Raw genomic sequence first — 22,024 nt, 5'->3', positions numbered from 1 at the left:
TGGCTTCATGAATCTAGCTGATAATCCATTAGAGATTGCTGTGATGAGGCAGCAGCCTAGTCTGCAGAGCATAGATGTAATTGGGTGTGTGCTATAAGCTAAGAACCTGTATCCTTTGTAATGAAAGATTCTCTAATGTGCTTTGCCAAATGTTGACCAACAGTGAAAATTCTAACCTAAGTGTTTGGTTAAAATGTAACCCTGGGAAATTGATAATGGATTTAAAAAAAATAGGCCAGAGACTGGGGAAATGTTGAAGAGAAAGCAAGACAGGAACAAAAAGGATTACACTGGAAATCTTTTAAGAAAAACACTTAGGGAATAAGGGCCAGATGTACAAACATTAGGAACACCAATTTCCTAATTGTGATTCACCCCGAATCAGTATTCTAAATGTATGAAACTCATTGAGTTTCATTCAGGGATTCCTTGTCAGTTTCAAATTGAACTACCTCCTGAATATTAATGAGGAAGGTCGCAGTTTGCGGCCCATTAGGAATCACAGCCTTGTCTGTGATTGATTTTATTTAAACAATCTTTTTTTTTTTAAAGCAGGCCATTTCCCTTTAAATGCAGCCCATTTCCTTACAGGGAAATGGGCTCCATTTAAAAAGAAAAATTGAACCCTTGAAGTTTCTTTTTTAAGAGTAGGCAGAAGTCTGTGGGTAAGGTATCTCTCAGGTACCCTTTCCCCTTTGCTAATGGGTTATCACCAGTTTTAAACTGGTGGTAAAGTGTTACTGTTTTGAGTCTGGAATTTGGTTGTAAAACAGTAATACATACCATATCAATGCACTAAACACGACCCTTCTAAATACCGAATTGCAAATACAAAATGTGATTCAGTAACAAGTTACTGAATACCGATTTGCATTGTGCATTCTGATAAGCATGGCTAAAATACCACCCGAGTGACTTACCTCACTCACCTATAGTTACCCAAAATAAGTCAGCCGGACAGTGGAGAAGAATAAACAAACATCCAATAAACAAAAAGAAGAGTGTCCATGAAGAAAGGACTAAGCCGTTCACTGGAGCACCAGAACAACCACACTGGGATGTTAAGGAAGGCCCTCACTCACCACCTAGTGATGACATGCTTCATCATCGGGCCCCACCAAAGAGACCGAGTGTCTCTTTGGTGTGCTGCAACGCCAGAATTACTGCGGAGCGGGATGGTGAGTAGAGGGCGTGTTGCGTGCAAATGAAAATTAGTGAGTGGTGGAGGTATTAAAAAATGTCAGTAGTGTATCTGAGATAATACTTTATTAAATGATCACTAAAGACAATGGATTTAAAAAATGTGAGGGACCAGTCCACTTTAATTGAGTGGTGGGTTCCTACAGAGTGGTCGACATGTTTCTTGCCATTGAAACGGTGTTAATTTACCCGGCAATTCATCCTCGAACTGGACCCCGACGAGGGTGACGTAGGTGGACTACGGGTGCCGAGCGTCAAGGGCGGTGTGCCGAATACGCTTCCACCCCCCTCCTGAGACCCATGGTGTTTATTCACAACACCCAAAAAGTGCAGAAACGATCAGTAGAAGCCTCCTAAACCAGGAGTAATTAGGAATAAGTCTCTATTCCTAATTTTTTTGCACTTTTTCACCTTTTTAAATTTTTCACACTCACGTCCCCAGGTAAGGGTGAGCCTTAGCGTGCCCATACCGCCGGGGTTTTTTCACACCCAGTCCTGATGAATTGCCGGGTAAATTAACACCGTTTCAATGGCAAGAAACATGTATTATCTCAGATACACTACTGACATTTTTTAATACCTCCATCACTCACTAATTTTCATTTGCACGCAACACGCCCTCTACTCACCATCCCGCTCCGCAGTAATTCTGGCGTTGCAGCACACCAAAGAGACACTCGGTCTCTTTGGTGGGGCCCGATGATGAAGCATGTCATCACTAGGTGGTGAGTGAGGGCCTTCCTTAACATCCCAGTGTGGTTGTTCTGGTGCTCCCGTGAACGGCTTAGTCCTTTCTTCATGGACACTCTTCTTTTTGTTTATTGAATATTGACCGGGGAACAAGAGTGTCAGAGTACTCTCCCTACCTCTCTCTTTGTCATACATACGAAGAATAAACAAAGCAAGTTTATTAGGCCACAAACTCCCATATGAGAGGGCCCTATATCGACCTCACCCCTAAGAGTGTGCCGAGAAGGACTGACTCACATCATCATGGTGATACATTATATTACGAGAAGGCAGAGTAAACACGCCCATAATGGAAAAGTACTGGTCCACCAGGAGTGTGGACAATGGCCTCATACAAGAGGCATCTGCACCTGTAATAGCAACACTTATTATCATCTCCCAAGGACACAAAGCCAGGCCGCTACATCCCCAGCGCATGAGAACGGCCTGATAAGGAGTTTCGCTAGCAGGAGCTTCAGCTACAGTAAACCAAGAAATGCATATATGCTGACACGAGGAGTTATTCCTATTCCTACGGGAGGGGGAATGAGCAAGTACAGTTTGCACGCAGAGAGAAATAATTCAAAATGGTGGCACACATGCTAAGCTAAGAACACTGCAAACGATATCACACGCATAAGTGAATAACTGCATAATGAGAACATAAACGTAAATGCGTAAATGCAAGTAATTAGTTAGACACATTCCGCTAACTCATAAGCATAATGTACGAAGGGGGCGGGGCTTGGAATTGACGCCTATCAGACCCTCCTTTTAGCGGACTGTGGCTAACACGTTTGTTTCCATTTATTAACCAAAAGGAGGGCCTTTACAGCAAAATCTATGGGCTGGGCAAAACTGGAAAGACATACTTAAACCAGAACATCATCATGAATGAGTATCAACCAATTAGCATCAGTAAGCTCAACAGCATTGGAGACAGGGTATTGTTTCAATCTGTTCGTAGACTTTTTCATATTGCTGGCACACATGGAGCAACAAGGGGGAAGGCAGTAAACGCAGAGGCAGCATGACAGTAGGAAACCTATAACACCTATAATGACCATGAATATTTTCCAACCCCAGGAAGAGAAAAGACCCCACAACCATGTCTGTAGGGACCAGGTACCAGTATCTTGATGAAGTTCAGCAGCCAACCTATGAAGTTTCTGCACAGCCAAGTTAACTGTCGGGGCGGAGTCAGGAATATACACGCAGCAAGACGTCCCGATGACGCGGCAAGCTCCACCCCTATCTGCCAAGATGACGTCAAGAACCTATTCTGAATCGTAAATAATCTCATAGCCTGCATCTCCAGTGACATATTAGCTGCAATATCAGCTTCAGTATTCACTACCTTTTCCATAACCCGTGAAAGACGTCTGATGGACCTACTATTAAAGATAGGGCCCCAGAATGGCAACAGGCCTTTAGAAAAATCGTTAAACTGCTGTCCAGCGGTGTCCGTCTGATCAATGTCATCAACTTGAAGATCCCTCCTTTTTCGCTGTCCTTGCACCACATCAAACCTCCTATGTGTCTTATGATAATCCAAAGGTGCTACATAAACAGGAGGGAGTAAATATGCCAGGTAACATGTCCCACCCCAACCCTCAGGCAACCACAGGTACCCGTTATCTCCACATACAAAGTAGACATTAGGGGGAGTGACAAGCGAAAGACTAAGGGTCAGCCGAATCGATGTCGTCACATTACAAATACTGTCGCCCACCTTAATCGGACCTCTACCCTGTATACAGAAATAAGGCGAGGGTCCCACTACTGCTAGGGGCACCAGAGAATGACCACTACTGTTTGTTGCAGGAGGGCGTCGGTATGCTAGAGAAGAGTTTAACTGTAGAAAACTCTCTCGTACCTTATCAGTGTCATTAGGTATCAGAAATTTGTCCAACTTTTTCGAGCAAGTCTCTAAAAACTTTTGGTCGAAACGTCCATCAGTAAATAATCGTCCAAGGGATGAGGGAGGCAAAGGGCGTACTCGCATCGTCAGTGTAGACTTACTGTCGGGGAGTCGTGGGGTGAGAGAGTCAGGCTGCTGGAAAAACTTCACCCTACCTATCAAGGTATACCAGCCCACGCAGCTATTCACAGGGGTCAATTGCAGTGCCAATAACCTGTCCTTCTTATATGCTGCAGAAGGAAGCAACCCACATACCCAGCAATCTGTCACATTGTATACAGCGTGTGCATGATGTAGCGTTTTTATGAAGACATTATCACGGTAACCTTTTCTCATACATTGTTCACCATAATCAACAGTAACCATATTATGTTCTGGTAAGGGAGAAGGGGTAGGAAGCAATTTGTGGACGGGGTAAGCTTTATCCAGAAAAAACAGTATTCCAAGCATTATCAGAAAGACAATAATGAGCACCACAATAACCACAATTTTGCTTTTTCGTGATAGGGCACGCCATGGTGAATCTGGTTCTGGTCTGCGAGGGGCAGCAAAAGGCTGTTCCTCATCTGGTATTGGACGGCCAAAAGGATACATTTCTGCTAGAGAACGGGGCAAGGGATATCCTAAAAGTTCAAAAGCTAGGAACACTGCTAAAAGTTCAGACACTCCAAAACCGGCCAGAGGGGTTCTTCACCCTTCGATGGGCTGTTCTCCCTATGTCCGTTAAAGCCTCATAGGCAGGCTTTCGACTTCGCAAACCCTATTCCCTCGACGGAGTCACACAACTGCAGTGACTCAGGAGCACAGAACTTGGGCCCACGTACAACTGTAATGTTCCATTCAGCAATGTCTCAGAAGCAATGTCTCAGAAGTGCACCAGGGCTCCTTTCAGCAGTCCATCCCTATTGCTACAATAACCTATCGACTATAGTCCACTCCTAGTCCCTATCTCAGCCCTTCTTCCAGTGCTCAATGCGTTTGCCTCTCTTTCCTGGGCCGCAAGTTATAGCGAGTGCTCCCTCGCACTTCGGGGTCTGAAAACAGAATTGGTGGGTCGTTTTGAAAGGAGGTGGCTTCGGTCGCTTGAGCACCGTGACCGATAGAAGCCTCGCTACTCGTACTCAGGGCTGGCTTCCGTTCTTTTTCGTCGTGCTCCTCCCCAATCAACACAGCATCAGAAAAGGGGAGGTACTTAGGCAACGATTCTGTTTCGTGATCTGCAATGCCACCTCTTACCCATGCATCATAGGGTAAAGGTAGTGGAACTTTCCTTACGTGGGAGGCATGCGTCCACGCCTTTCGACCCTCCACTCGAAGTGCGGTGCGGGTGGTGAGCAGCACCAATCGTGGCTCAGACCACCTGGGCTCCAAACAGGACTTTCGCTGGTACTTCTTAACGACGACCCAGTCCCCTGGGTTGATGCCGTGGCCGGGGCCCTCAGGCAGCGGCTTCAGTGTGTCTGCTACCTGCTGGTGAACAGAATGGAGATCTTTAGTCAAAGCATACAAGTAGTCTGTCAACATAGGATATTCTATCTCTGAGAAACATTTAGGTCTAGGAACTCCCCACACATTGGCGGGCCTGCCGAATACAACTTCGTGGGGAGAAACACCTGTCTTGGAATTTACTGTAACTCGTGTGGAGAGTAGAGCAAGGGGGAGAGCGTCTGGCCAGCGTAGCCCAGTACTTTCCTGTATTTTGGCCATTTTCAATTTCAGTGTACCATTAAATCTTTCAACTAAACCCGCAGCCTGTGGGTGTAGGGCTGCGTGGAATTTTTGAGAGATTTGTAATCCCTTACAGATATTTTTCATCAGTTCAGCATTGAAGGATGTACCGTTATCACTCCAGATCACTCTAGGTAACCCGAACCTACTAAAGTATTCCTTAATCAACATTTTAGCTGTCGACATGGCTGTACAGTCTTTTGTTGGAAAAGCCTCCACCCACCTGCTGAATGCGCACACCACCACAAGTACATACTTAAGGTTGTTCACTCTTTCCATTTCAATGTAATCCATCTGTATTACTTCAAAGGGGTATGTTGGGGGTGCAAAATTACCCACAGGGACGGGTTTTCCCTTCCCAGGATTGTGTCGTAAACAAATCATGCACTGTTGTACCAAACGTGTGGCCACCCTGGAAATGTTCTTATTACTCCATACTGGGTCTAATAATTTACATATTCCCTTGGCACTTATATGAGCTGGTCCATGAGCCATTGTCACCACTGGGAGGACATATGCATTTGGGAGCAACCATCGTCTTTTGTCTGTCACATCCGTCCAACACTCATCCGAGTCCAACTGTCCCTTTCCATTCTTCCATTCCTTCAGCTCCTCCTCAGTCACTTTCTCTTGTATGTTCCGCACACTCTGTACAGTGTCTGCAAACATGTTAACGTCTGGTACCCATCTAGCCGGTCCAGCCACAAACATTCGCGGGAGTCTGTTCCTGGCAGTTTCTTTAGCTGTCTGATCTGCAAACGCGTTTCCCCGCCCTACGCTGTCCTAGTTATAGGAAAATCCTGTGAAATCATCCATGGCGTACGTATCGTTGTAGAACTGTCTATCCCTGCCGTCATCGCCCTCCCTCTGAGAATGCTGTCTATCCTTTCCTCCGTCAAAATAATTTCCTCCCGGTCTCCTGCCCTCCTCGGACTGTCTAGTGTCTCTATTCGCATCTCCCCGACCTCGTCCTCTACCAGGTCCACCCTGGGACCGTAGTAGTGGACAATCTTTCCACCAGTGCCCTTCCTGTTTACAGTTAGCGCACTGGTTGGGTCCCAAACGCTCTCTTCTCTCTCCCCTTCCGAAGCTACTTCCTCGACCACCTGACACGGGCGGGGCTCCCCGTCCTCTGCCCTTCGCTACTTGCTGCAACAAAACCTTTGTCTTCAAATCTTTCGCCTTCTTTTCTTGCCTGTCCTTATTCTCATTCTCTCTATGTTCATAATACTGGGCCATGCTCAAAATTCCTGAGGGGGTAGATGTTGTCCATGTACTCTCTGACGCTTGCAGTCGGGCCGATATTTCTGGCAGCAGATTCGTAACGAATCTGTTGACAAAAAGACGGAGCCCTCCATCTTGAGAGATATCTTGTCCGCTAAAATCCATAAATGTTTCTTCAAAACGAGTGAAGAAATCTGAAACTGCCTCATCCTTTTTCTGTTTGCAAGCCGTTAACTTATCCCAATCTACCTTCTTAGGAGGAATGAGTGAATGCATATATTTAATAATACGCCCGGGTAATGCTAGTATCTCGGGCTTCGGCTTCTCACCTGGCTTTCGTTCCTTATCCCAATCTGTAAATTCTTCCCAAGTTCCGCCTAACTCCTCTCTATGTTCCGAGCCCTTCACCTGTCTCCACACATCCACGGGGACCAATAATCCGAAAAACAGTTCAATATCTGCTAACGTCATTACTGTGGAGGAGGCTGCCTCCGTTAATTCTTTGTAATAAGCCGTTGGATTTTTCCTTGAGTCGGGTAACTGCGCCTTCAGAGCTAATACCTCGCTCCTTTTCCAGGGCGTATACACCCATTGTTCTTGGAAATGAGCATCTACACGTGGTCTAGTCACTACCAGGGTGGTCGGGTCTACTATTTCAGATACCTCAGGGTGAAATATAGGGTGTACTTCACGCATTGGATGTATCCCCGGAAAGTGGGTCTCACCTGTCGCTGTTAGCTCATTCCTGTACTCCAACAAATACCTCAAACTACGGAGCACTTCCACTGCTCCAGTATTAGCCCTGTAAGCATGAGTCTTAATATCGCGAAGAATCGCTGGCGCCACACCACCATATCCCTGCTCCCATAGCGCTATTAGGGTCGTTGACATGTGCCACAAAGCATGCTGTTGCATCAAAGGCTCATAATCCTTCATAGTAGACCAAATATCCTCTAGTGAATAAATATTATTCCTGGCCCATTGACAAGCTTGATTAGCTACCATGGTCTTCTCATCTAGGGGTACAGTAGCACGTGTGAGTAACTTTCGTACCTGAGTAAATAGTCCTCCCTCCGCTCCTCTAGCAGGTGTTCGCAACGCGCTCTGAGGGGTGGCGCTGGCAGAAACAGTGGGGATAGCGGGGCCGGCAGAGAACACCGGGGATAGCGCAGCAGACGCAGGGCTCGCCGCCAAGAAAGGGAGCAAGGGTGCCGTGGTAGAAGGGGAAGTAGGTCCCCCTGCAGAGGAAGCAGGTGTACCGGACAAGGGAGGGGCACTGACTTGGGGAACTGAAACCACCGCCTGTGGGGTGGAATCTCCGAGCACGGGGTACAGCGGCTGTGGAGCATATGGGGGAGGGGGTCGGGTGCTCAAAATATCTTCCATCTCGTCTATATCCTCTTCCTTTACCACATAGCACTTATTTTCCAATAACCTAAAACGCCTATCTGCGCGCTCAATCCGCAGCTCATTCTCTTTCTTAGTGTGTTCCTTCGCCTTCTGCGCCATGGTCTGTGCCGATCTTTTCTGAGCTACCTTCTCCTCCCTTATCTGCCGTTCTCATGCCTCCTTCTGCCACATTCGCAAAGAATCAAACATGCTCTGACGGCTGCGCCTAGCAAACAATTTGTCTTGTAAATAGTCTAATTTTTCTGCGTCAAAAGAGCCCAGCAAAGGCCACTGCAAATCCACATTATCCATTGTATACTTATGCAACAAAGAGGAAAACAAAATAGGAGGTAAGCCATGCTTGACGTACATGTCGAAATTCGGAGTGCCTTCCTGCGGGGCAGGTTGGCGCTTAGCCAATCTCACATCTGAAACTTCATCACAACACCCGAAACACCGCAATTTACTACAGCACGGCATTTTGTTCTCTTACAAACACACAACAGCACAAAAAATAATTCACAGCTTCAATATGCATATATCGATCAAATAGAATCCGCACTAAAACACGTGTTACCAAAATGGGACAAGGCCCGTCGACCAAGTCCTGGGAAACCTGGACCCTACCGCAGACTGAACAGCACACACCCGCTGTTCCGAGACTGGGAAACCAATCCGTTTCCCGGGCAGCACTACAAGTCGGCAGGCGCCACACCGCGCGGGACCCGGCACTCTCCCGCAAATCACCACATTAGGTGTTCGGGCGAGCCCAAAATCCTCGCGTAGCAAGCCGCTCACCAACCCGCAGTACTATCCAGTCGGATTTTCACAAACCAACGTTCCCCAATCTCCATCAAGTCTGTCAGAGCGCTATCTGCACCCTGAGTTTCCCGGAGCACACTAGCCCCAGAAGCACACCGGCTCCTCCAATCACCAGAGACACACCGGTCTCACGGAGCACTCCGGCCCCTCAATCACCGGTCGGACCACTTACCTTCCGTGCGCGGTCCCGACCTCTACCGTTCTCCACTTCCGGCTGGCTGGACCAACACGGTCAGCTCCAAGGTTCCGCCTTCCGGACTCCGGCGTAGGATCTTGGACCGAGACCTCCTCCGATCAGCAGGGTGGGGCAGCGCTGCAAGAACCAAGCTCGGCATCAAAGTGGGTACCCAGGCCCACCGTGCCGACCAGGGGGTCTCCGGCCTTCTGCTACCCACTTACGGGTGAGAAAGGTCCTAATCGCGGAGTCCCTGTTCGGGCGCCATCTGATAAGCGTGGCTAAAATACCACCCGAGTGACTTACCTCACTCACCTATAGTTACCCAAAATAAGTCAGCCGGACAGTGGAGAAGAATAAACAAAGCAAGTTTATTAGGCCACAAACTCCCATATGAGAGGGCCCTATATCGACCTCACCCCTAAGAGTGTGCCGAGAAGGACTGACTCACATCATCATGGTGATACATTATATTACGAGAAGGCAGAGTAAACACGCCCATAATGGAAAAGTACTGGTCCACCAGGAGTGTGGACAATGGCCTCATACAAGAGGCATCTGCACCTGTAATAGCAACACTTGTTATCATCTCCCAAGGACACAGAGCCAGGCCGCTACATCCCCGGCGCATGAGAACGGCCTGATAAGGAGTTTCGCTAGCAGGAGCTTCAGCTACAGTAAACCAAGAAATGCATATATGCTGACACGAGGAGTTATTCCTATTCCTACGGGAGGGGGAATGAGCAAGTACAGTTTGCACGCAGAGAGAAATAATTCAAAATGGTGGCACACATGCTAAGCTAAGAACACTGCAAACGATATCACACGCATAAGTGAATAACTGCATAATGAGAACATAAACGTAAATGCGTAAATGCAAGTAATTAGTTAGACACATTCCGCTAACTCATAAGCATAATGTACGAAGGGGGCGGGGCTTGGAATTGACGCCTATCAGAGTTGTACATTTGAAAAAAAACTTTTTTCCAGTCACAGACAGCCCGAAATGCTTTGTACATTTGGCCTTTAGTTGCATATGGATATAGGATCTGCAGAAAACAAGAGTGAATATGAAAGAATGTAACAGTGACTAACCATGACCACTGAAGCAGAGGTAATATCTTAGCAAACGCTGAGTGGTTAAGGCCATGAATAATATAGGAAGCTTTAACCTTTTGTGTTCTTGAATTACTCACAAAAAGAATACCTGCACGAAATGTATAAGAGATCAATAAATTGCTGGGTTCTTTGTTCTCCCCCTTCACAGGAGAGAGTGGGAGAGAGAGAGAGAGAGAGAGAGAGAGGGAGAGAGAGAGAGAGAGAGAGAATGTCAAAGCAAAGACTCAGTGGCAAAGAGTAGTGGATGACAGTTGGTTAATCCATCTTTGTTTGTCACTAGTTAGGAACCGACAGATTTTCTCGCCTTACGTTTTCCTTATCCACCTGGAAGCACCAATTACCACACTTCTGTCTCCATTCAATGTAAGAGTGATCCCGAATTCATGTGTTTCTGAGGTAATGGTCCATGCTGATCTCAAGAATAAATCTGTCAAGTAACAACTTGCAATTATCTGTTTTTGCTACCTCACAACTCTCTCTCACTCAATCTGACTCATTCAGACACTAGGGAAGAAAGTAGCAGTGCGGCTGAAAGTTTCTCTGATGAGCTGACCAATCCCACAGCATGAGGCTCTCCTACTATAATTTTATGTATATTCTTCGTGGAGGTGGGAGTTTTTGCCAGTGTGTTCACTTGCACTTCCTTTACCTAAGCGCTAGAGGCATCCACTGTTGTTCCCTTTTCTTCCATCCAGTTTCACCAAATTTTACCTGAAAATGTTTTCATGAAGGTATGAAATGTCTCTGTTGTCTCCGCGTTTCTAGCTCAACACGATATTCTAGAATGCGGTCCCCCACCAATGAATACTGTATGATTATTGTAAATTGCATTCATCTAAAATTTACATTCGAAGACGTGCCTGTGTTGCATTTATTAACCGTTATGAAAACACATTGTACACTCAACTGTAGTGATCTAGTATTCCATACTAGAATATACTGCACAGTATCAATCCAGCTAACCCCATGATAAACTCCCACATAAACTATGCACACTGTACCTTCTGTACGTATTTATGGCTCCTCCGGAACTCCTTCACCAAGATCCATCTAGAAGAGAGCAAACCACAGCAAATAATCCTGCACTGTGTATGGTGTTCATTTTCTCTAACTATTTTTTGTGTCTTATGCAGAAACCAACAGTGTCCAATGAAGGAGGAAATAAATACATGTGTTTATTTATCTGTGTGTTCCATCTTTGATTACACCAACATGCCATTTTTCAAATAAATACTATACACACAACAGTAGGAAATATTTACACAGAAACTTTCATGGGTTAACGAAAAACCCCATGAAAGAGCAGTCAAAGCTACTTCCCAATGAAGATCAGAGTGTCCTTCAGTAGAGTTTCTAATAGTTAATTGAAAAAATGTGACAAAATACTTAGCAATAGAAAATGCATTCTGTGATCATATGACCACACAGTGTGTGATAGGAGTGATACAAACAAAACGCCAGGTCAATGAATTATTCAGATATAAAGCATTTGATGTACTACAATATTTAGTGGATGATTACTGACCCTAATGATTTTATGTCGATGATGTTTCAACCCCGCTCATATATTGTAGGCTATATGCCAGATGCTTGCCAATTCCAGCAGCTCCTCAAGTTATTCCTCACTAATTTAGGATTTTCATTTTAATATTTGTACCATGGTTGGCATTATCTATTCATTTGACGCAACCAACTACTAAGGACCTTCTTGCCACATCTGTGCCCTTCCTATCGCCAAACCACAATTGTGTCCAGCTGGTACACACCTCTTACTAGTCTTCTGAGCAGTTGAAAGATAGTGTCATCATTCTTCAGTCCTGATGATGCCCCGACACTTTCTCAGCGAACAAAAAAATGGTGAAGTTTAGGAAGAAGCACTTAGGGTCATACTGGGATTAACATGTATATTTCACTCGCAGCAGGGGTTTAGCCATCAGGATCTACTCACTGCTGTTCTGGAGGAATATCTGAATGTATTTTCATTGCTTTCCTCAACTGTGCTTTGGTCCTGTTGTCTGATTCTGCAGTTTCAACAGTCGCGCTCCATGTTTCCGCCAATTCGGCTTATCAAGCTATAAACTGCAACTCAAGTGTAATGAATAGAGAGGGGAATTATCCTGTAATTGTGATATTCAGAAAAGTCAAGCTAGAAAACCAATTTCCATGTATTGAAATGGAGCACTTAAAAAGCTAATTGTTTCAGCTGTAAAAGCTATAAAAATTAATCACAATTTGCAGCATTCGTTTCGCACTAACATTAAATACTTGAAACAGTCACTAAAATCTGTTTTACCCTTTTCATATGCTTCTTTGTGTAACCCACATACCAGGCTTTTGCTACAATGCATTTCCATCATGACTGCTCCTAATCACCAAAAACAATGCAACAGTTATGCTTCATGAAACCTTCCACCTATGTAGCACCATGAAATGATTTTGCGTATTAAATATCAAATTTTGAAGGAACTGATTTACTGTACTAATATTATCAATGATGTGAGTAATTCTAGATAGATATTGACTCAGGTAGAATAGAGCTTTAGGTTTCACTCCGGCTCTGTGACTCTACAGGGGTCAAAAACTGAAAGTGACCACCCTGCAAATAATATTACTCAAATAATGTCACTGGTTGCGTGTAATAAAATGTCATAAGTGGCGTGTGGTGCTAATATGGCCTCATTATGCTGAGCCACGCAGCTCTGCACCAGAACACCTGGGGCCTCATTTATGAAAAGTCACGCATCGCTGCGTGAAAACAGCGATGCGTCACTTTTCACTGCACCCTCCTTGCGACACCAATGATGCGTCATATTTACAGTGTGATGCATCATGGCGCAAGGAGTTACAGATAAGTCAGTATTTCTGACGTATCTGTATGGCGCATAAGTGACGCATTGCTGGAGTGTGTCACAAAAGTGACGCAACTCCAGCAATGTGTCCTTTCACATGGGGCAAGCCCCATGTGAAACGGCCTGCGTCAGTCTTACCCCTGCTGTGAGGCAGGCGTAAGAAATTGATGCATTTGTGTCTAGAAGTGGCGCAGTGAAATCTTATAGATTTCACGCCGTCATTTCCATGACCCTTTCTTGCGTCAAAACGCCCCCCTTGCATACATTATACCTGGCGCAGGTATAATGTGACGCAGGGGTTTACAAAGTGAAGCATCTACCTAGATGCTGCACTTTGTAAATATGGTGCAACAAGGCACATTTTTTACGCTGCTGGTGCGTCACAAAAAGTGACGGACCGGCGGCGTAAAAGTGACGCATGGCCTCATAAATGAGGCCCCTGGCTTGGACCACTGTCATTGAAATCCAGACTTTGTTGAGGAGTTGTGCAAGCTGCAGGGATTTCAAAAAGGCATATTTAATGCAGTTGCCGGTTCCGGATTTTAAGCAGGTCCAGGCAAAAATGTAAATTAAACAGGTGTAATTCGCATAATTTGGGGAATTTTTCCAAATGGACTACAACAACAGAACACGAGCAGCTGTTGTTCATGGTGCTTTTGTTTAAATAATTCCTTGTGCTCAAAACCGATGTGAGGACGCATTTCATGCTGAAATGTAGCTGGAAATGTCAGTTTTGCATTTCACTTGACTGCACATAATTTCACGTAATGTTGCCAAAAATGTGCATAATTTTGTGGCAACATAATTTTCCTGGCTCACGCTTCCCAACATCAAGTTGGTAAGTATGAGCAAGGAAAATCCACCTTCCAGCAAGATTTTTCCTTGTTCGCACTCCCCAACGTCAAGGTGGTGAGCGCAAGTGAGAAAATCCACCTCCCAGCGAGATTTCCACTGGGGCGGTCAGATTTCTCAGTACGGGCAGTCGCGGGTGGTCGTGACCGCTCGCATTGAGAAAGCTTCTGTTTGCGTTGAGAAAGTTGCTGCTCTAGTAGAAAAACGACTTGAGCGGCAGAGAAAAAGAAAAGTCCACTTGCGCTGCGCCTGGTGCCATTTGAGTTGATTTTCCAGCGCAGGACAGACACCCGGAGCTGAAATGCATGTAGAAGTTAATAACTATAAATATGAAAAGATGCATGTTCTATTGTTTTAGATGCTCAAACACTTCTAAAAGGGGCATCACAGGGAAGCTGGATTGGTTTTGACATTTCTTTTTCTCATTGTCAATTCTTTTTATTTATTAAGTTTCTTAGGGCCCTTATTATGAGTTCACCATTACATTCAGATCAACCTTCAAACCCCTGGTTGCACAAGGACCAGATGTTCTGCTATAATCACCCACTTCCCCACCCCGTTTTTAGCATGAGAAATCTGGCTACATTTACCAGGTGAAAATACACATTTTCTTGGTAGCTGGTGGTGGTGAAGGTTGGGACTGGAGACTCCATTGTTCCTAGTGAAAGGGACCCCTGAGGAGAATCCAACCTTTTTTCACTGGTCATTCTTCAATGTGGCTGATGAGAACTCGGTGCAGAAAGCTTACACCTGTTATTGCCTCTGTTGTGGGTGCTACAGGCTGGAGATTACCCTGCTGGAGAGTGCATCACTTCACACAAAGGCTATAGAGCAGTCTCGAAAGGACCTGTGAAAAGATAACCACCCCCAAAACAGTTCTGAAGTTGCAGACATTAAATCCATAACTCCTTCCTACTTAGATTGTATGAAAGTGGTACCCAATGTGGTTCCAGTTCCAAGTTTTATATGAGCAAAGAAGTGAGTGCCCCACAGAGAACTTGAAAGTTGGCAACCAGAATTAGTGTCTGCTTGAAAGCCAAATTCCTAGAGATGAGGGGACATCAGCTGAGTCTATGCTTTGCAGGAAGGAGCTGTTTCTCTGACCTGCAGAACTTAGAAGCCAGCCTGCCTGCTTAGAATTGGGAGGAGCCTGACAACCATGAGGATCAACAGTTTGAAAATTGCTAGATGTAGCAAGACCCATGTTCTGATGGAGTCAGTGAGAGGAGATCAATCTGTGCATCTCAGGTTTCCTGGCCACTGCCCGGGTTGTGGTTCAAGACAGGAACCACAAGAAGGGAAACTTGGTTATTAGTTGAGGGTGGTCAGAGCCTCACACAAGTAATAAATATAATCCTTGTCAGGGTGAACCACAAACGTCAGTAAATAAATCTGTGCCTAACCCTTTAATAGCTTGGCACGCGGGGTAAAAGCCAGCGTTGTAATGTCATACAACCCCTTGGAGCCCCTCTGGGGAGTCAGGAATCACTCTAGCAAGTCCAAAGGCAAGGCTCAGGTTGGTCCAGACGGTACTAGTCAGCTGAGCAGTTGCAAGGAAGCCTCTGGAAACATGTTGTGTGTCTGTAACTCAACAGGAGGTCAGGCAACTGAAATTGGGAGTCACATCTGGTGACATTGGGTTCAAGAAAAGCAGGTCCAGTCTTTCTTCTTCAGAGAACAGGGCAGCCTTTCTTCTGAATCTTCCACAGGTCCAGGAGTATTTTGATAAGAGGTTCTGAGAATGTGATTCTTATACTTAGTACTAGCCTTTGAGTGGAGGATGCCCCCTTTGCCTAACCTCGTCCCTTTCCTGTGTCTGGTTCCAAACTGTCTAGGGTAACAAAGCGCAGACAAGTATAGGTGTGATTTGCATTTGTCAGTGGCAGGGAGCCTTAGAAGTCAGGAAGGGGGTAGGTACAGCACTTGGGTTATCCCTTGAAGCCCATGAAGAGCTGAGTACAACCCCAGCAGTCCATCCTGCTCAGGAGAGGAACACCCTGTCACACACTCAGGTTGATTTTGTCCCCACGTCTGGAAGGAATGAACAACACACCCCTGGAGAGCCATTCACAGTCATTTGACCCTGGACACTGGCAGAAAGGCACATTTTGCTCAGTCAGTAAATTGCCATCTTTCAGTAAGTGGAATTTCTAGAATAGTAATTTAAAATTTGAATTTACCCTTGAAGAGGATCTTAAATTACAATTCAAATGAGTGAATGAAGATTTTATCTAGCTCTTCCCAAACTGAATTTATTACATATTAAGTGTAATAAGGTAACCTAGTGTTAGCCTATGGGAAAGATTCTACAGTGTAAAATGACTTTAGGAGTTTTTTCCTGTTCAGACATTTATAACTAAAACACACATGACCTTCTTTTTAAATATCACACTCCCTGCCCTATTTGCCTTTAGGGCCTACCTTAGGGGTGACTTATAAGTATTAAAAAGGAAGGTTTCGGCCTGGCAAAAAGTTTATTTTGCCAGGTCAAAATGTCAGTTTTAAAACTGCACTACAGGCTGCAGTGGTGGGGCTGAGACATATTTTACAGTGTTAATTTGGTGGATGGCGTGAGTGCTGCAGCCCACTGATAGCATTTCATTTGCAGGCCCTCGATACAGATAATACCTTATGCTAGGGCGTATAAGTAAATTTAAGTGCCAATTAGGTGTATACTCAACACGAAAAAGGGGAGAGGGCCAAAAGTGTTTAAACTCAACCACCCCGGACCCCCAAGAACTCAAATGTACACACAAAAGGGGGTGTATGGAGTATACAGCAAAGACGAACACAAAACAGGCAAATCGCTCTGTTTGAGAAAACTGCCTTCACTCACACACCGAAGTGTGTGACATGCTTCATGTGACTAGAATGTAATCAAGGCTGACCAATAAGACGAACATGGCTTGACCTGTGCCGCTGTGACCAAGAAGACAACTGCAGCATGCTGTCCATATCCAAGGTCGAATACATGCTCTAAAAACTACATGCACAACATTATGGACATGGCAGACTTCTGGCCACTCATCTTAAGCAACGGGAGATGGCTGCTGTGTTACCTGCCATCCGTAATGGAGAAGGATACCTGCTTAGAAAGCCCCAAGAAATTGCATCAGATTTACAGTATATTACCAGAACCTGTACAGTTCGGAGACTGGAGAGGACCCTGTGAGAGACAACCATTTTTTTGCCACTCTCAGATTGCCATGTCTCAATGCCGAAAGTAGGGCTAACTAGAAGGGGAACATCTACATGGAGGAGATCACTCAGGCAATATCTAACCTCCCTACAATATAGTCCTTGAGAGAGATTTTTATAGATGGATGAAGCCAGACATATTGGATTCCCTGTATGTTTTGTACAGGGAAGGCGGAAAGAACAGACAACATCTCGGTTCTAAACAACAAGGCTCTAATTGCTGTTCTCCCCAAACCAGGGAAGGACCCTGTCCACTGCAGCCGCTACTGTCCAATATCTCTCTTAAATGGGGATATTAAAACCTTGACTACCATACTAGCCTTTCGTCTCAAATGTGTAATCCTTACTCTCATCCATCAGGACCAAGTAGGCTTCATATCAGAAAGCATGCCCTGTAATCACCTCAGAAACCCTAGGTCAATTCCTCAGCTATGCCAAGGACTTGTTGGAGGAAGTCATTGCCTTCTAACTTGATGCTGAAAAGGGGTTTGTCCAGATTGAGAGGTCCTACCTATTAAGTACACTCAAGCGGTTTGGACTATGTGATGACTTCATCGCCAGCCTTAAATGGCTCTACAGTAATCTGTTGGCTCAGGTTAACTGCAGAGGCTTTGTATTCATTTATAAAGTTCTTCCCTCTCTATCAGGGCACCCACCAGGGATGCTATGTGTTTCATCTATTGTACCTTCTTGGAATGGAGCTTCTGGAGGCAGCCATTATACAACACGGCGCCAGGCATTTCTACACCCACTAGCCACTGTACAATATTATTGTACATGAACGACATCCGAATATGCCTCTTCTCTCCGCATGTCATTATTCCGCATGCTGTCACAACGCAGTCGTAACAATGACCGTGTTGTGACAACGCTTTCCAATATTCCGCAAGTTGCTACGACTTGCAGAGTAATGGTATGCGTTGTCACAACGCGGTCGTTGTAACGACCGCGTTGTGACAGGATGCGAGGTCACGGATGCAGGGTGAATGTGCTTTACCATGACATCCTATTAGCACTCGTGAACCTCAGCATTTCCTTCCCTGCCCTCATGTCCCTCATATCGGACTTTACCTCTTCATCAGGCTAAACTGGATGAAAAGTGAAATGTTACCCATATCCCGAGTCATGACTGCAGTGGCTGTCACCAACTATCAATTCTAGTGGAAAGTGGACCGACTCTGCTATATGGGCATCAACCTCAATAGTGTTTTGAAGAGAATAGTGAAAAATAGCTTAGACCCAATGATAGTCAGATCTCATTTGGACTATGTGAAATGTACACACTCCCACATTGTGTGGCAGAATACAAACTGTGAACATGGTCGCCATACCCAGGTTTGCACATGTACATGTATGTACTGGGTATGCTATCGCTCCTTGGCAAATTATCCCTCCTGTGAACAATTGATTGTGACAGCAAAGCCGTTATATGAGGTGACTCCAAACCTCGGCTAAAAATCCACAAACTGATGGTCCAGAGACAGCAGGGAAGCCTCAGTCTTCCTTGTGTGGAGCATTACTACATTGCTCTGCAGTTATCACAATTGCATTATTGCGAGCTCAAGCAGTGGACACCTCTTTACGGGTTACCATTGAACGTCTTCTCACCTCTGTCAGCCCAGGGATGCAACTATTTTATAGACAAAAAAAACTCCTCATCTCTGCTACAGAACCTAATCATTCACTCTGCAGTAAAGTCCTGGCTTGAGCTAACACCCTACTGTGGACTGACGCATGGTTACACATTTGCAACAACGTAGCACTCAAGATTGATTGAAACATTATAAATTAGGGCTTGTGGCACAGAGTCGGACTACTTACCCTTGACAATTTAATTTCAATTGGGGACATCCCCCCTTTCAAATCACTCCAAGATTAATTCCACCTACCAGCCCACCAATGGTGCAAATATGTTCAGCTCCGACACTGCTTGCAAGACCATCTGGGGCCACCCCCACGGGGGAAATGTGAATCTCTGATAGAATATTACCTGGCACAAATGGGGTTCACATCGGTTGTGATGTTGGGATTCTATACCCTGTTAATACCCCACCTCTTCACTAACCCATATCTTGGCAGGCTGAAGGAATCCTGGCAAATACTATTGCAGATAGGCTACACTGAATCTGACTGAGCTGCACTTGCGGTAGACCTAGACAAAGGTGTCCGGGAAACCCGAATGAAACTGTGTCTTTTTAAAACATTACAAAACTGGTACTGGACCACACAAAAACTCAGAAGACGTACTTCACCATGTCATGTCCTTTAGGATAGTTCCATCATGTATCAATCAATCAATCAATCAGAACATTTGTATAGCGCACTGCTCACCCGGAGGGTCTCAAGGAGCTGGGGGGGGGGGGTTCGCTACTGCTCGAACAGCCAGGTCTTGAGCTGCTTCCTGAAGGCGAGGTGGTCCTGGGTAAGGCGGAGGTGGGTCGGGAGGGAGTTCCAAGTCTTGGCGGCCAGGTAGGAGAAGGCCCTTCCTCCTGTGGTGGCTCTTCGGATGCGGGGGACGGCGGCGAGGGCGTGGCTGGTCGATCGAAGCTGGCGCGTGGGAGCGTAGAAGTTGAGGCGGCTGTTGATGTATCCTGGTCCTTGGTTGTGTAGGGCTTTGTGTGCGTGGGTGAGGAGCCGGAAGGTGATTCTCTTGTTGACCGGGAGTACCAATTACATACATTTTGTCCCATCTACACGACGTAACGTTTCTACGCAGGTGACCTTTTACCTAGTAGATTACTTCTGTCTCTTCGACACCAGGCTCTCGGTACCCTATCTTAATCCCTGTACCTAACATACATAAACGTACTCAGCCACAACAGATTTAATCTGTATAAGGGTCACCACTTTTTTCATCCATGGCCAACAGCCAGCTGTGCAAGAGTGTTTTTGTTTAGAAAAGGATTACCAGAAGATAAGTGAATGTTTTCAAAACATATTGATTCTAGAAGAATCCCTGGAGTGACCGCTTTGGTATTAAAGACCCTCACTCCCCCTTACAAAACAGAATAGAATTCCTTCCAGGCTGGCCCGAGGTTTTGCAGTCTGCAGGCTGATCCTTCAACAGGCAGAGACCTGACAGCCATTGCGTGGTGCCATCCTCGATGCAGGGACGGGGGGTCCTTCATTCTAAACCACCAGGTGAGGGATTAGCACTTTCCTGGGAGATTCTTGGCTCCATTAGGATACATCCAAGCACTTACATACACATGCTTCACCTACATATCTAGGCTAGGTACATTGAGGTATGAAACGCATCGTAGGAGTGCCCCGTTGTTATTGTTTTATGTAATCTGCTTTTACTCATCTTATTAACACTATGGTGAAAATGTATCTGCTATTTACGATATTGGTACTAGCGATAACATTTGTCTGCTCCTGTCCATTGATTGTCGCAGGTAAAATGTTTTACACTAGACTGATGCTTGACCAATAACTACTTATTGAAACCATTCAAATTGTCATTCTATGTGTATTCTGAGAAAAAGTAAGCACGAGTGACTGAGCGAAAGATACCGTATTGTTTTCAACAATACCTGAGAAATCAGGGTTGTCATGTTCAGTGGTTGCCAGAAACTACCTACACCGCTGTAGAATACAGGGGATGGTAGTGGCACTGAAGAGCTAGCTGGTCTAACGACTGACTCATCCTGTGGGAGAGTCCAGAGTCTGTCTGCATACCAAGCCCTCAGCTTAGGTCATCCAAAACGCACAGTCCTGGAGGGTCCTAGGAACTACACAACAACCATTCCAAATGTTGGTGATGTGATCAAAGGGACTTTAAAATTGTTCACATCCTTAATGACTGCCCACAAATCCACCATTATTTAGGCTTTGCATTTACTTCTGCCCTTTGTGCAGCAATTGATTTTATTACATCAAATAGATGACTCCTCTCCCTTCACCACCCATGAGAGCCGCCTACTAGCCACCGCATTTAAGGTGGCAAAAATCTGCATCCTCCAACATTGGAGATCGTCACAACACCCTGCCCATGGTGAATGGCTAACAGAAATGCACAAAATAGCTTTGCATGAATTGATCATATGTAGAGTGAAGGATAAATCAGAGATCTACTCCCAGATTTGGTTGCCTTTTCTGGGCACTAATTTCAAAAAGGGGGTTTGGTCTGCCCTGTTCCCATGATGCACTGGGCCAGGGTCAGACTAATTTGCATGTAGCCAGGTTCTGAACTGGGATGGTGCAGTGAGCTAAAAAACGGTGATGGATCAAGCCCTGATCTTTTGACTGGGTAGGAGTGTTCTGCTTGTTTCAGATACTCTGTCCATCACCACCCCCTTTTGAATCGTTTTGGCCACCACAAGTGTGGAAGGGTATGCTCAGATGTGAGTCCCTTGCTCACTGCACCATCAGGATTCAAGCAAGCCGGGCCGAAGACGGCTGTAATGCCAGAAACCGGTCCCCGGAAGCTTGTTTCCTTTCCAGTAAAGAATTGGCTTGGTAGTTTGGTCTGCCCTGTTCCCATGATGCACTGGGCCAGGGTCAGACTAATTTGCATGTAGCCAGGTTCTGAACTGGGATGGTGTAGTGAGCTAAAAAACGGTGATGGATCAAGCCCTGATCTTTTGACTGGGTAGGAGTGTTCTGCTTGATTCAGATACTCTGTCCATCACCACCCCCTTTTGAATCATTTTTCTGGGCACTGACTGTTGTCTGAAGGGCATATGTCCTGTTGCTGCTGCCTGCATCTAGAAGTTTGATAACAGTGCATGTGGCCTCCCTCCCTCCTCTACCACCCCTACCCCATCCCCATCCATCCCCCTCTCTCCCAGTTGTCCCCTGTCCCAATTCCAATCC

The sequence above is a fragment of the Lissotriton helveticus genome, chromosome 6 (assembly GCF_964261635.1).
Source record: "Lissotriton helveticus chromosome 6, aLisHel1.1, whole genome shotgun sequence".
In the NCBI taxonomy this organism is placed as follows: domain Eukaryota; kingdom Metazoa; phylum Chordata; class Amphibia; order Caudata; family Salamandridae; genus Lissotriton; species Lissotriton helveticus.
The sequence above is the reverse complement of the archived record's forward strand: the minus strand, read 5'-3'. Positions refer to the sequence as shown.